A 16,699-nucleotide genomic window follows, 5' to 3' on the forward strand; every position below is an offset into this window, starting at 1 on the left:
CAGTGATCTTGGGCCTGATTAGTAACAACAATGAACAGCTCTACTTGGATCAGGTTGATGAGGTGGCACAGTGGTGTCAATCTAACAGCTTGACACTGAATATCAATAAAACCAAGGAAATGGTAGTGGATTACAGAAGGAAGCAGCAGAACTACAGTTACACCCCACTAATGATCAGCGGGCAACCTGTAGAGAGAGTCACAAGTTTTAAATACCTTGGTTTCCACATTACTGAAGACTTAACATGGACTGTTAACACTCAATATGTTCTGAAGAAGTCCAGACAACAACTCTACTTCCTTCGTCAGCTAAGGAAATTCAAAGTTTCTACATCCATCATGAAGGCCTTCTACACTTCAGCGGTTGAGAGTGTTCTAACTGGTAGCATCATCACCTGGTATGGGAACTCCACAGTTAGAGATTGTAGTACTCTGCAGAGAGTAGTGTGCTCAGCTGAATGTACTATAAGAACTCAACTCCCTGCTCTACAAGATATCTATTCCAGAAGAGTACTCCTAAGAGCCCAAAAGATTCTGAAGGACTCTTCTCATCCTAACAATGGATTATTCCTACCGCTGAAATCAAGAAGACGCCTATGTAGTGACAAAGCCAGAACTGAGAGACTCAGGAGAAGTTTTTATTCCCAGGCCATCCAAACTCTGAACTCACACTATACTGACTTTGCACACATTCACTCCTCAGCACTCTCAAACATTTCCCAACTCTGAATTCACACTATTCACCATCCAGCCCCTCAGATTGGGAGACAAGCTCTTGCAGATGGGTGTGGACGCTCACCTGGTAACCTGGATTACAGATTACCTGACCGAGCGACCACAGTTCGTCAGACTGAAGAACTGTCTCTCTGACACTGTGATCAGCAGCACCGGAGCGCCACAGGGAACTGTGTTCTCTCCAGTCCTGTTCACCCTGTACACATCTGACTTCTGCTACAACACCGAGTCATGCCACATGCAGAAGTTTTCTGATGATACTGCAATTGTGGGGTGTATCAGGAACGGGCAGGAGGAGGAGTACAGGAGCCTGGTGGAGGACTTTGTGCAATGGTGCAAACTCAATCATCTTCAACTTAACACTTCAAAGACCAAGGAGATGGTGGTGGATTTCCGCAGGTCTAAGCCCACTCTGCTACCAGTCCACATTGATGGGGTTAGCACCTACAAGTATCTGGGTCTCCACCTGGACAATAAACTGGACTGGTCAGCCAACACTGATGCACTCTACAAGAAAGGGCAGAGCAGGCTGTACTTCCTGAGGAGGCTGCGGTCCTTCAATGTGTGCAGTAAGCTCCTCAGGATGTTCTACCAGTCTGTTGTTGCCAGCGTCCTCTTCTATGCAGTAGTATGTTGGGGAGGAAGCACAAGGAAGAAGGATGCGGGGCGAATTGACAGGCTGGTAAGGAAAGCTGGCTCTGTAGTGGGAGCTGAACTGGAGTGCATCACTTCACTATCTGACAAAAGGACCCTGAACAAATTGATCAACATCTAGGACAATGAGTGTCACCCACTCCACAGCACAGCCTTGCACAACTGACAGACTGAGAAAGTCATTTGTCCCCAGGGCCATTGAACTGTTCAATGCCTCACTTAAGGGAAGAGGAGAGATAGACTTCTCTGCATAGTCTGTCTGCCTCTTCACCCCCTCCATGTTTGGATACTGTCTGTCCACTAGCCACTTTTACCACTATCTTTATGCCTCACTGTTTGCGTGCTATATTAGCACATTAGCACATATGCGTAACCCCCCCCCCCCCCCCTCCATACCACAGCCGAACGGTGGCCACACTTATACATTTTCTTTAAATAGTTAAATATATAGATATATAGACTTTACTTTACTTTATTTCTGCATTGTTGCACTGTTGGACTTACTCATTTGCACTATCACCATGACCACTATCACCATTGCACTACCACCATGACACTCATTCACACAGAGCACCTTAGAGCACCTTACCATACCTTACTATGCACAGAGAATCACAGGCTCAGTCCCTGCCTCAGTCATTGCAAGCGCCTCTAATTGATTAATCACCACTATGTGGATACTGTTTTTAGAATTGATTTAGATTAAGTGTTAGTTAGTATAATTTGTATTTTAGTATATTTAGCATATTCTTTATCTTCTACTGTCCTTATTGCTTAGTTGTGTTTTTATATTATATACTTTAATTACTCTTTCTGCTGTTAAAGAATGTGTTTGTGTTGTCTGTATGCTGCTGAGACCTTGAATTTCCCCTGGTGATCAATAAAGTATCTATCTATCTATCTATCTCTATCTATACTGAATTTGCACTCATTCACTCCTCAGCACTCTTGACCCCCCCCCCCCCCACACACACACACACACCTTCATGACTTTTAGCACTTTTACATCCCTCTCCCTATGCTACACACACACACACACACACACACACACACATCTGACTTTCTCCAACTTTTGCACATCTCCATCCTTTTTATTTATTATTTTTGATTTCTCCTCCATCTATCTACCCATGTCCTTGATTGCCTAGCCTTTCAGCCCCCCCATTTAATTGAAATGTATGTGTTTGTGAATTGACGTGTGTGGTTGAGAGTTTTTGTTGAAAATTAGCTTGTCATTTGAAGGGTGTGCTCCTGTGTGCGCCTATGTCTCTTTCTGTGTCTAACACACTCTCGCAAACATACACTCACTCTGGCATAAAAAGAAGAATTGTTTAATTTCCACTGAGCTTGTGGAGATGATGAGTCACCTGAACTCCGATGGCTGCTGAGGCTGAAGTGGCTGTGGGCCCAGCTGGATGAGGACCATATTTTTTAAAGGATCATCATGCTTCTGTAACACCTTTGTTCAAACATTCTGATTTTAGGAAATCTTCAAAAATATTTGAAAAGTACCTTTATAATATCTAATGAAGTAAATATTTGTAAACAATGTGTTTCAGACTGGTTTACTACCATTTCATGTAAATAGGGTGGGTAAGAGGTGGGTAAACTATTAATTCTGTGATCGCAGTAAGGTTGACTGTGTAATGCGTTTGTTTAAAAAAGACATTCAGAACCGAGTTGATGATGCTGAAGGTTACTGTTTAATGTTTACATCAATACTAATGGTACTTCATACAGTGCATTTTGTGATCATGCTATATTATGAGGTGCATTAGATTTATTGAGAGGTGGGTAAACTATTTCTGAAATTTCAGAGGTGGGTAAAACTTCACTTATTTAGCCTCCACTAAAAATATATTCATTCAAAATTGGAAATATGGACATGTATGGTTATTTGTCTCAAGGCCTCAATTATTCATAAGTATGCAGTGTTATAAATGCATGGTGTACAGGGTGGGGATTTCGATATGCAGCCTTATAGCCTACACGTATTTGTGAATATTGTAATCTACATATTTTAGAACATTATTCTATTTTTTAGGACATAACATGATTATTCATAAGTATGCAGTGTCATAACTACATCTCTGACATTTATAACAAACCAATCCGTTTAAAAAATGGTTGAAAATTGAGCAAGCTATGGTTATTTAAAAAGTACATTTACCCCTACCAACACAATGTTATGGGGAGTGAGCTGCCTGTAGCAAGATGGCCGCCGTGTGCGACGCGGACGAGACATCTAGTGTATCTGTTGTATCTATGAGGCCACCTGCATCAACTGTCAGTTTCTCAGGCTTTAAGCATACAGTCTCATTTTCTTAAGACTACACATCATGTTCAACTGTTTCCTCTGTCTGTCAACTGTTTCAAAATAAAAGTTCTCACTACAACAATTCCCTATTAAATCATTTAACCATTTAAACTATCCACCTATTTAACTGTTCAGTCAATCCAACAATATTACACCTCATCTACCTAGCAAATAATTTAACCATTTAAACTATCCACCTATTTAACTGTTCAGTCATTCTATATTAAACCTCATCTACCTAGCAAATAATTTAACCATTTAAGGTATCCACCTATTTAACTGTGCAGTCATTCTAACTATATTAAACCTCATCTACCTCTCAAATAATTTAACCATTTCAACTATCCACCAATTTAACTGTTCAGTCATTCCAACTATTAAACCTCATCTACGTAGTAACCAATATAGCAACCACCTCAAGTACCCTAGAAACAGCCTAGCAACCACTTCCACAGTTACAACCTAGCAACCAATCAAAGTCAAAGTCTGCTTTATTGTCAATTTCTTCACATGTCAAGACATACAAAGAGATCGAAATTACGTTTCCCACTATCCCACGGTGGAGACAAGACATATTTTACCAATTAGGTCCACAGACAAACATAACATTCAAGTAAACAATACAAAAAGTAAAAATAAGAAGGCACTTACAATGAAGAAAATAAGAGCAGCAAAATTTGAGTTGAAAATGTGCAATTGTGCATACAGTAGACAGTCAATATAATAGTGCAAAAGTCAGGCCAATAAATGTAGCAATGTACCAATATAGCAACCAATGAGTTTAACCTAGCAACCAGCATAGCAACCACCACAACTAACCTAGCAACCACCTCAAGTACCCTATCAACAGCATAGCAACCATGTCAAACACCCTAGCAACAGCATAGCAACCACTTCCACAGTTACAACCTAGCAACCACCATAGCAACCAACAGGATTACCCAAGCAACCAGCATAGCAACCACTTAATTTGGCATAACAACCAACATATGTACCCTAGCAACACGATTGCAACTATATCTGCCTTATTTGTTTTTACTCTGTACGATATTTTACATAATATTTTTTGCATTTTCATGCACTGTATTTCCTTCAGAAAATGCTTTTCTAGTTCTTCTTCTTCTTCTAAGGCGTTTAATGCAGCTTCAACCATTTAACATAGAAACTTCATTCAAACTTTGTCACGTAGACCTTACTTAGGACACCCGGGCAATGTATTTTTCATCTTTGTAACTTGTATACTTTTTAAACTATTAATTAAAAACTACTCAAAATTTCCCCACAGACTTAACATTGGGCGGATGACATCACAATAGAGCCGTTAAGCAATTAGAATCCTATGCCAGGTGGTCAGGCCACCTGGATCAACTGCCAGTCTTAGGCTTTAAGCATACAAACTGGCCCTATTAAGACTACACATCTTGTTCAACTGCTTCCTCTGCCAAAAACTGTTTCAAAATAAAAGTCCTCACTACAATATTTCACTGTTAAACAATTTAACCCTTTAAACTACTGAACTTTTTAACTGTTCAGCCATTGTAACTGTTATTTGTCATCAAATGAGTCCTACCCACTGTAGCTAGTTAGCATAGTTAACATGTTATCATTGCTAACATTGTTAGCATTTTTAGCAAAACTGCTAAAAATGATTAGCTAAGTTAGCTAAGTAACATGGTTAATATAGTTAGCATGTTAACATTGTTGACATAGTTAACATAACTGCTAAAAATGATTAACTAAGTTAGCTAAGTCACATGTTTAGCGTAGTTAGCGTTTTTAAAATTGTTAGCATAACTGCTAGCAAACATTAGAGCCATTCCAACTTTCAGTTATCGTCAAATATCTACCTATACACAGCCATTAAAGTATTTGAATAGCAACATTCATTAAACTTTCAGTCTGTCAACAACTTTTAAACTATTTAATTTCAACTTTTAAACGGTCTACTTTTAAACTATCATTAAACTATCTATCTATTAAACTAGCTGTCTATCAACAACTTTTAAACTCTCTACATTCAACTTTTAAACAGTCTACTTGTAAACTATCTATCTATTAAACTAGCTGTCTATCAACAACTTTTAAACTATACGTTTAACTTTTAAACTGTCTACTTTTAAACTATAAACTTTTATTAAGCTATGCAACCACCATATCTATCCTAGCATCACCATAGTAACTATCTCTGTATTATCTATTTTAAAGGAATTATCCGGAGTAAAATGCACTTTAGATCAATTTACGGATGATTGGGAGTACATACGTTGAGTTGACATCAAAATCATGTCATTCGGATGTGTTTTGAGAAAGTTCGATTTTACCATTTTTAGTCAAAACTCATTAGCCTGGAAGTGACCAGGGCATGTAATTTCGCCGCTACAAAACGCTATTTTTATACCTCTTCTACAGTTCCAAACAACATTACACTTACGTGGTAGTGAGTAGAGGGTCCCTAAAGCCAAACCGAAGTATCCCGAGGTCTTTATGTGGTCGGATAGAGAGTCCAGAATGAATTTCATCAAGCCAGTACCTTTCCGGAAATGTTGCTGCTGCATTTTGTAGGGGCGAAATGACATGCCCTGGTCACTTCCAGGCTAACGAGTTTTGACTAAAAACGGTAAAATCGGACTTTCTCAAAACACATCCGAATGACATGATTTTGGTGTCAACCCAACGTATGTACTCCCAATCATCCGTAAATTGATCTAAAGTGCATTTTACTCCAGATAATTCCTTTAACTATACATGATATTTTACATCACAACTTTTGCATTTTCATGCACTGGTAATTCCTTGGAATTGCATTTCTAGTTTTTATTCTTCTTCTAACGCATTTAATGCAGCTTCAACCGTTAAACGTAGAAACTTCATTCAAATTATGTTACGTAGGTCTTACTTAGGACATGGGTGCTTTGTATGTTTCATCTTTGTAACTTTTATACTTTTTAAACTATTAATTAAAAACTATTAAAATTTCCCCATTGACTTAACATTGGCCTTTATGACATCACAGCAATTTTTGATTTACATTCCTTTGCCTCATCCGAATAATAATAATAATAATAACAGTAGTAGTAAAGTAATAGTAGGCTATCAATAGCCTAATTATAATAATAAACGATTTATGTATCGACTATGACTTTTCTGCTGCTCAGTCTTTATCAGTTCCTCATCAAATAAATTAAAAGAGGCTAAAAGCCCAATAAATGTGCCACACGTAATAGCCGAATATAAGATAACCCTTGCCTATCCCATTTCAATTAGGCAGCACTACACCACCACGAACAAGCTGTCATTAAGTTTTTGCGTTTAGTAGGCCTACAACTTTTATGACGTGGCATTTCTTGGGCATTTAGCTTTACCACCCCGCAAGTTGTAGACTAACGTATGCGCAATGCTCATCTAGGGTATGGATTTAATTGGCTTAAAGGCAGCAAAAGTGGGATATAGTGCAAAACAATTCCTCCATAACTGTGTATTTAGTCGTTTGATATGTGGATAACTTTCAGTGGACTAAACAAAAGGTTAAGATTTTGTTATCACAAGGCTAGTTATATGGCGAAGCATATAGCCAACTTTGTTTGTAGCAGTAAAGCTGAGTTTGTTGTTAACATTGTTGGTAACTGTCAGGGAATTTAACCCCAACATATAGATACAAGAACCACAACACGTAGTATGGCTTTGCCCACAAACTCTGGTACCAAGAGGAGAGCCTGCTAATGTAAGGAAGAATTCCTCACACCATCAGTCTCTGACTCTGCAGCCCATTGTACAGATGCACACAGAAAATAGGAAGCAAGACATAGCGACTTCATTGTGACATACTCAATCTCAATCTCACCCACACACACACAGACAGGGTGCAGTTCCTGTCTGTCTGGGTGCACGCTTAACTTGTACACTTTGTTCTTAGAACTCAGCACAACAACATTTAACTTGAACTCTCTGTTCTTAGAACTCAGCACAACAATATTTCTGGGTCACTTCCAGGAACTTTTTGAAGTTTACTTGAACCACATGACCTTAACGAATTTTGAACATCCATTGTCGCAACTCTGGGCCAGGCCACCTGCATCAACTTTCAGTTTCTCAGGCTTTAACAAAGTCCTTTTAGGCAAGTCCCTCCACTCGGCGGCCATATACCAACGTTTTATGGGCACTCATCGGGCACAGTCTTTGGGTCGAACTGCGCGTGCGCAAGGCTTCACGACACCAATCTTGCTCCAGCGGCGAGATCACAACACATGATTGGCACGATGTCTTCACAACACACCATATGATTGGCTCAATGTATTCACATGTCGACGTTTTGCCGAGGAAGGGGTGGGATATGTGTAGACAACGGCCATATTGGCGTGACAAACTAGCTCCATGCATTTCTATGGAGTATTTTTTGAGTGCTGTGTCTCCTCATTAGAAAGTCTCTGGCTTTAAGCATACAGTCTCATTTAAGACTACACATCATGTTCAACTGTTTCCTCTGTCCACAACTGTTTCAAAATAAAAGTCCTCACTACAATAATTCCCTATCAAATAATTTAACCATTTAAACTATCCACCTATTTAACTGTTCAGTCATTCCAACTATATTAAACCTCATCTACCTAGCAAATAATTTAACCTGTTAAGCTATCCACCTATTTAACTGTTCAGTCATTCCAACTATATTAAACCTCATCTACCTAGTTCAGTCATACCAACTATATTAAACCTCATCTACCTTGCAAATAATTTAACCATTTAAACTATCCACCTATTTAACTGTTCAGTCATTCCAACTATATTAAACCTCATCTATCTAGCAAATAGTTTAACCTTTTAAACTATCCACCTATTTAACTGTTCAGTCATTCCAACTATATTAAACCTCACCTAGTTCAGTCATTCCAACTACATTAAACCTCATCTACCTAGCAAATCATTTAACCATTTCAACTATCCACCTATTTAACTGTTCAGTCATTCCAACTATATTAAACGTCATCTACCTAGTTCAGTAATTCCAACTATATTAAACCTCACCATGTTGGTTGCCAATTAGCACATCATCTGTTTTAACAATATATTTCACACCATATATTTTGCATTTTCATGGTAATTCCCTGGAATTGCGTTTTCTAGTTTTAGTTCTTGCTCTACTTTTTCTACTATTTTTTTCCTCTGCACAGCTGGAAATTGCTTTCACTGTTTTTTGTTTCTGTGCAAGTGCTAATGCAAAATTGAGAAGTCCAATATGGATACCACCAGGAAATCTGAAATCTATTTAAGCACCTTTCTTTCTATCTATCACCTATATATCTTTAAAACAGACAGAAACACATGCTAGCGTGGTTAGCGTAGCGATCATATAGGTTTAGTCAGAGTTTCTTTTCTCCCAGATTTTTTCCCCCAGTAATTTTGTGTCAACAATTCCCTGGGAGACTGAAAAACTGGGCTGCACGAAACTTGGTGGTCATGTAGCCCCACAAGGATGACATGGAGCCATTGATTTTCGTTTTGATCCATCGCCCCCCACCACACCGGGCCCCCTGAAAGGAGGGTAGGCCTGACACAGTTGACTGTGAATATCTCGAGAACCGTAGGGGCTTAGGATGACCAACTTCTTGTCGTATGCTGGTCTCAAGGGGCCATGTCTACCCATCTGCTTATTTGAGGTATAGCGCCACCAAGTTAAAAATAAAAAAGCAAAAACGAGGTGCTCCTCTAATGCAGGGTAGGACTACGTTTTGACAAGCATACAAATTCACCTTGTTCTTGCCCCATCTGAAATTACTCCTCTACTTTTGCTGCCTCCATCCTTTCTGTATTTGTTGTGTAAAAAAACATTGTATATGATGGCACTGAAGTCTTAAGTTAGTGAATTGGCTAACAATGTTAGTTGGTAACCAAATAGCCTACACATTGCGTTAGTTATTTGTCTACTAGGCCTAGCCTACTGGCTGATTTATCAAACCAGCGCTTTCTCGTTCGTCCTCCGCAAACTACAGGTGTTTCGGTAGAGAGCCATTGAATAAGCGATGCTAAGCAATTTCTGTAACACTTTTTGTGACATTCAGCAAATATCTCCTCATTTAATGTAAGTTCCTTCGTCATTTCTAATTTTGAAGGTTCTAAAACATTATTATGCTTCACTGAATCCTTCTCGTTTTATTTAATTTGTCCAGCTAACTTTTCAATTGAAACTAGCCATTTATGATGGATTACACACTCGACATTCTGAAATGTCCTGCACGATCAAGGCCAAATTAAGTTATCACGCAGCCACTGTGTCAGCAGCATGAGTGCTGACGGTGACGGTGCATTTCTGATGTCAGATTATTATGTAGGCTAGCCTACTAGACTGTTCTCACGTTGCTTATATTAAGTAGCATTAATCAATATGAGGGGCAGAGGGGGATAAATGTTGTCCCCACCGGGGATAAAAATAATTTAGCAGAGGTAGGGATAGGAAAACCAGAGGGGGGGAAATCCTCACCATCCCCCCCTACAAATCGCACCCTGCGCACACCCCATTATCCCCACATACACACTCACAAGCGAAGACACTCAGAAACACACATAACGGTATACTGTAAACTCATTTACATACACAAAAGTTGCAAGAGTAGAGGCTGGAGTAAATCGTAAATGTAAATCAGGTTTTTAAGTATATTTGCATATACAAGGAATTTTGTCTCTGCATTTATCCCATCCATGAATTCATGAACACACAGAGCTCATAGTGAACACACAGTGAGGTGAAGCACACACTAACCTAGAGCAGTGAGCTGCCTTGCTACAGCGGCACTCGGGGTGAGGTGCCTTGCTCAAGGGTACTTCTGCATTCCTAGGTCGGGGATCGAACCGGGAACCTTTCGGTTCCAAACCCGAAGCCCTAACCAGTTAACCTGACCCTAGCCAGATGAATTTCGTTCCGCTTAGCTCCGCCTAGCTTCACTCACATCCATCTGGGACCTCTTCCATTTAGAGCGATTTCTGCAACCGATTTTATGGTACAGCCAATCAGGACGCAGGGCGGGAGTTTCATAGATGTGGCATAGTGTAGAAGCGACTGTGAGACTGTTATCAGCGTCACGGGTTGGCTTCGATGTGAGTGGTTGAAGTAGCACGTCAATAGATGACGGACAAGTGGCTTATTCAATCATATGCAAGCATTTTTTGATTAGGCCCAGCCTTCTGAAGCAACACTTCAATGGATCGGTTCCAGATGGATGAGTGGAGCTAGGCGGAGCAAAATTCATCTGGCTAGGGTCAGGTTACTAACCAGTAGGCCATGACTGCCCTGTGGAAATGGAGAAAATTTGAGAATATACTGTTCTGTGGAGAGAATGTGCAGGACTGAGCAGCGGTCATATTATGTATCGCTTTGCAGTACATCTAGTTTATTAAACTACTGTTTAATATAATCTATTGTCAAATTACACACACACACACACATATATATCTATATTATATATCTATATTCTTTATAGTGTGTAGATATATCTGCACAGTGCACACATAAACGTATCCCCAATCATCATGAATTTTCCAATAGGTAGTAGAAAGAATAGCCATGGCACCAACTGAATATCCATCCAAGTGCATCCATCCCATTTCGGTCACTGGAGGAAGATTGGGATGTGGTATGTGAGCTTGGTTTCAGACAGTTCCTTGATAGTCTAAGCGCATGAAGCGTGTGGCAAAGTCTCTTCCACCTTTTTTGAAACTAGAATAGACGGCTGCTGTTTTGGGTCTCGCTCCTGGTTTTTCCCCACTTTGCCCAGGAGATCCAGCGATCCTAGGAGCATGGGCGCCTATGCAGAGCTGTTCACCTGTCCAGCCTTCGACAGCAGCGCTCCAGAGCGGCTCCAAAAGGCTCCGCGCAGCCTCATTCCTGACCGTCCAAGTCAGCATGAGAGGTCACCTGCCGCATATCCGGCACAGCACGGCCTCCCAGGCCTGAGCAGGCAACTCCTCTCCCTCCATGCCCCACACTGTGATAGCCTGTGCTCTTCCCTGTGGTTCCACATGCCCCACACTGTGATAGCCTGTGCTCTTCCCTGCGGTTCCACATGAGTTTGATGTCACATGAAACAGCCCCACAAAAAGGTAAAATATATATAACATAGATCATTATGAGTCCAGATGTGGCCACACTGGCCCCTGTGGGTCCCACTGTGCCGCCGTAACACGGAGAGCGCTGACATGCACAATATCTACCCAAGCACCTCGCCTCACCACTCATCTGACTCGTGTGACATATGATGATTAAAACCATGATTACTGCATAGATTTTCCTTGGTCTGATAATATGATGGCTGAATCATCCCACCACTGCCATTATCCTGGGGCAGCCGTGGGCCACTGGTTAGCACTCTGGACTTGTAACCGGAGGGTTGCTGGTTTGAGCCCCAACCAGTGGACCATGGCTGAAGTGCCCTTGAGCAAGGCACCTAACCCCTCACTGCTCCCCGAGCGCCGCTGTTGTAGCAGGCAGCTCACTGCGCCGGGATTAGTGTGTGCTTCACTTCACTGTGTGCTGTGTGTGTTTCACTAATTCACAGATTGGGTTAAATGCAGAGACCAAATTTCCCTCACAGGATCAAAAGAGTATATATACTTATACTATACTTATAATCTAATACTGCCTTTTAAGAGTGCCACAATCAGTGAAATGACCTTGAATGGAGAAAAGGTTTATTAATGTATTTCCTGAATAAGTCTTCTTACACCACTGTTCTGATCGAGGATCATTTAAGGGCTCACTCTTTATTAAGACATGAGTACACAGGGACGGGAAGGGACGGGCAATTTATGATTAATGTATTTAAAAGATGTATTTTAAAGACAAACTTTTTGTCATTTGTATTTTATTGGGTTGAGTAAAATGGCTTTGTATTTTGTATCAAAATACTTTATATGTGAGAATTTTTGGAGTTTCAAAATATTGCCAAATATGTTGGTAAAACCAATACTTTTGGTGATTTGATGACATCATAAAACTACAAAACATTGAATGTAGTCTCTGACTGGCGGTGATTTAGTCATTTGCCCACATGTGTGAGATTCAGGAAGATGATCCAGTGCAAAATGAGTAACACACAGAGGTGGACAAAATGCTCAATTTCTTTACTTAAGTCAAAGTATAGATAATCCTAGTCAAAAATTAGTCCACTGCAAGTGAAAGTTGCCAAGTCAAATTTTTACTTAAGTGAAAGTATGCAAGTACTTGTTTTTAAACAATGAAGTATTCAAAGTACAAAGTATTTCTCTATGATGTGTTGTATAATGTTTATTTTGTCAATGATGTGGTGGCCAGACTTATGCTGAAATGAAATACACGTTTTTTGGTTGGTCACTATTTTGCTACTGATAAAGCAAAATTGCCCATTTTCAACCCATAGCCCTGTTGTTCAAGGTCGTGCTGTTGGTAGTAAAAAGAGCAAGAACATTTGGTACAATATTGACCATTGTTGTACCAAATTTTCTTGCTCTTTTTCCTATTGATGGTCTTGACCTCAAACAACAAGTGAAATTATAAGATTTTTTCTGTTCATAGGCATAATTATGTAAGTTTTTAATTGCTCTGAAGTCATAGTAAATTAATTTCTTGAATGACCATTTGTACTGGGATGCCAGCCTTATTGAATCAACGTTATTACATAGTCAATCAACATGCTTTGACTTGTAAACAAATCAACGTGCGTGGTGTTGGGGCTGGAGCTCTGTGTGTTTATAGTGACTTGAGTACATTTACTTAAGTATTGCCTGCCTCTGGTAACACATACACACACACACACACACACACACACACACACACACACACACAATGCTCCTCCTCTCTCACACCAACCTCAAGTTTCTTAACTTTAACCATCAGTTGATACAATCAGCGGAATACTTGGAAATCGTTATGTGGTTCCCCTGCAACACAATCTTATAATTAATGTGTTGAGAATTTGTGTTGTTTTTTAACATAGCCTATCTCTATGTCCAGATATGGACAACACAGTTTGTGTTGTTTCTACCACATTGCTTTTGTTATACTGTGCATAGTCTTAAAACAAATGTATTGAAAACAGTGCAGTTTGTGTTGTTTTTTTAAACACATCTCTATGTCCAGATAGGGATAACACAGTTTGTGTTGTTTCTAACACATTCATTTTAAGAGTGCATTGCTCAAAAAGTTGCCTCATGTATCATCCATATCTATCCCCATTGGTGTCAATATAACCCCAGACATCCCAAACTGCCAAAAGTCATTTCAGGGAAGTATCACGAAGCCCCCCAACCCCCCCCCCCCAAAAAAAAAAAAACCCTTAAGCCTACTTAAATACAGATTAATATGTTCAATAATGTCTAGTCAGTACAACATATAAAGGAAGGCCTATAGATAGAAATTGTGAAAATAAAATATGTAGATAGTTTGGTCTTTTCATGTAGCCTTGGCAACTATCTAGTAGGCTATAGGCCTGAATAATATGCACATGAATTAACACTTGTTAAATTCACTTCAACATGTTTTTTGCAATCATTTAACCTGCCATGGGCAATGCTAAAGTCACTGTTACAAACAGTGCAGTGTGCAAGACTAGGCCTATCATTATAGTGGATGGAATCCACTATCTTGAAATCTCCTGGCTTCTTCTTCTTCTTATTATAGTGGATGGAATCCACTATCTTGAAATCTTATAGTATAATATTATTACAGTGCATGAAAATGCACTGTACTGTTCTTCATAGGCGTTTTATTCTTAGCTTTATTATTATTCTTCTAACGCAGCTAATGCAGCTTCAACCGTTTAACGTAGAAACTTCATTCAAACTATGTTACGTAGGTCTTACTTAGGACATGTGGGCTTTGTATTTTTCATCTTTGTAACTTTTATACTTTTTAAACTATTAATAAAAAACTATTCAAAATTTCCCCATAGACTTAACATTGGGCTGATAACATCACAATGGGCTAATTAACTTGATTTTGCACCTGTATCAACTTCCAGCTGCTTCAAATTTGGTACAAGTGTTTGTATGGACTCAAAAATGAAGTGAGTTGATGTTGGAGGTCAAAGGTCAAGTCAATGAACACTCTGAGCAAAGATGGCTGATTACGAAGATACTTCATGAGAGGCCATTTCCTGTCCCTGGAAATTTATGCAAATAGGGTAGCAGTACACGCCCCCGCACATTTATGCAGTGATCGGGCTCTCTTTTTAACATTGAGGTCTATGGCAGAATCCAAGAATTTCCCAGAATTTGTCAAAGCCTTATTTTTCTGAGCAATGGATGCACATTTCGGACACGGTATCATGATCTCCAAACCCTCCTCCCTATTTCAGTAGAATGTCGTGATAGTATGACCCTCCAGTCGGGAGAAAATCAACATTAATGAAGGTGTACACCAAGTTTATTTTGTACTCCGGCTTGTCTGGCGTGGAACCGAGGCGTTCAAACATAAGTCATACGTCAGTGACACGCCCCTGTGCAGGCGGGAACTGAACCAGAGCCCGTCTCTGACTGAACTCCACTTTGCCCTCATAGACATGAACTAGGACGACCCATCTTGCTACGCATTCATTATCTTTGGTCTGAGTGTGATATCTCAAGAATGCCTTGACATACATGCCTGAAATTTGGTATGAGTATTTGTATGGATTCAAAGATGAAGTGAATTGATGTTGGAGGTCAAAGGTCAAATGTCAAGGTGAAAAACACCTTGAGTGTTATATCTCAAGAACACCTTGACACACAAGGTCTTTTTGTACGAGGGTTTGTATGAACTCAAAGATTAAGTGATTTAATGGGTTTTTTTTTTTTCAAGGAATATCCCCACCAACATTAAGCCAGCAGATTTGCATCCACTATTGTAATTCCTCTGGCATTACATTCTAGTTATGTTTTACTCTTATGAGACAAGGGTAGCCTACACTTGGAAATGGGTCTTACATTTTCCTTTTTTTGAGGCACTGACTCTGCCATGACGCTGCTGTTTCTATACACTGAACTGATTCATTAAGTTCGGGAGAAAAGAGATAAAAGCCCGTCTACACTGAAAACTGATTGGTTGATTTAGCGAAACAGGCCAATCAGGATGCTCTCTGTCTTGGATGCGCTCAGACACACACGCACCACCCCTCTCTCTCTCCTGTCGTGCGCGCGCTACACTCAGACGCACACTCCATGCGCGCTCTTGATCGCTCACTCTAGATTCCGGGAGATTTTATCTAATTTGCGGGCGTCAGGGAGCCGCTATCAATATGCGGGAGACTCCCGGAACTTCCGGGAGACTTGGGATGTCTGGAACTAAAGGTCATGATCCTACTCGATCAACAGCTTCACAGTTCAAAATCATTGTGGGCGATTGATAATGTAATTCACTATATCAGTGTACCGAGAGTTTAAAGCCGTTATTTTAAGGTAATAGATTTCTTCTAGATTTCTTAATAAATTGGGTTGCTTTAAGCCCACATTCTATGGCTCTAAGTATAGGTTCGGTGGTTGGTTTGTAGGCCTACCACTTGACAAGTTGTTGACTTCTTGAGTACATCTCAGATATAAACTCTGAGATGTAGTCAAGCTGTTGCTCTCAAACACTTTATCAACTGAGTCAGTGTAGTGATGAAGGAATAGATTAAATAGACAGATATGGAAGGTTTACAAAGTGATTTCATGCACCCTTTAAGGAGTATGTTTTAGTATTTTCAAAATGCTAATTATTTTGATACATGGCGTGGCTACTGTATTTAGTTTATTGTGGAACACCTAAAATTAGGGTAGCCTATATTTGCATTTGAAAATACATTTTGATGTATTTTTGCCATCCTTGTCGAGTGCTTGACTCTTGTATTTTAGGCCTACTCATCAACCAAGTCAGTTGAACATGAGTGATGCTTCACTTCATTTGAACATAATATAAGGCCTATAGGCTATACGTTCAAATACATTTTTCTGTTTTTGTGTTTTTAAGAGGCTACAGCATTTATATTTATAGCCTACATAGTGAGTAAACGTT

The sequence above is a fragment of the Alosa sapidissima genome, chromosome 20, assembly GCF_018492685.1.
Source record: "Alosa sapidissima isolate fAloSap1 chromosome 20, fAloSap1.pri, whole genome shotgun sequence".
NCBI classification, from domain to species: Eukaryota; Metazoa; Chordata; class Actinopteri; order Clupeiformes; family Clupeidae; genus Alosa; species Alosa sapidissima.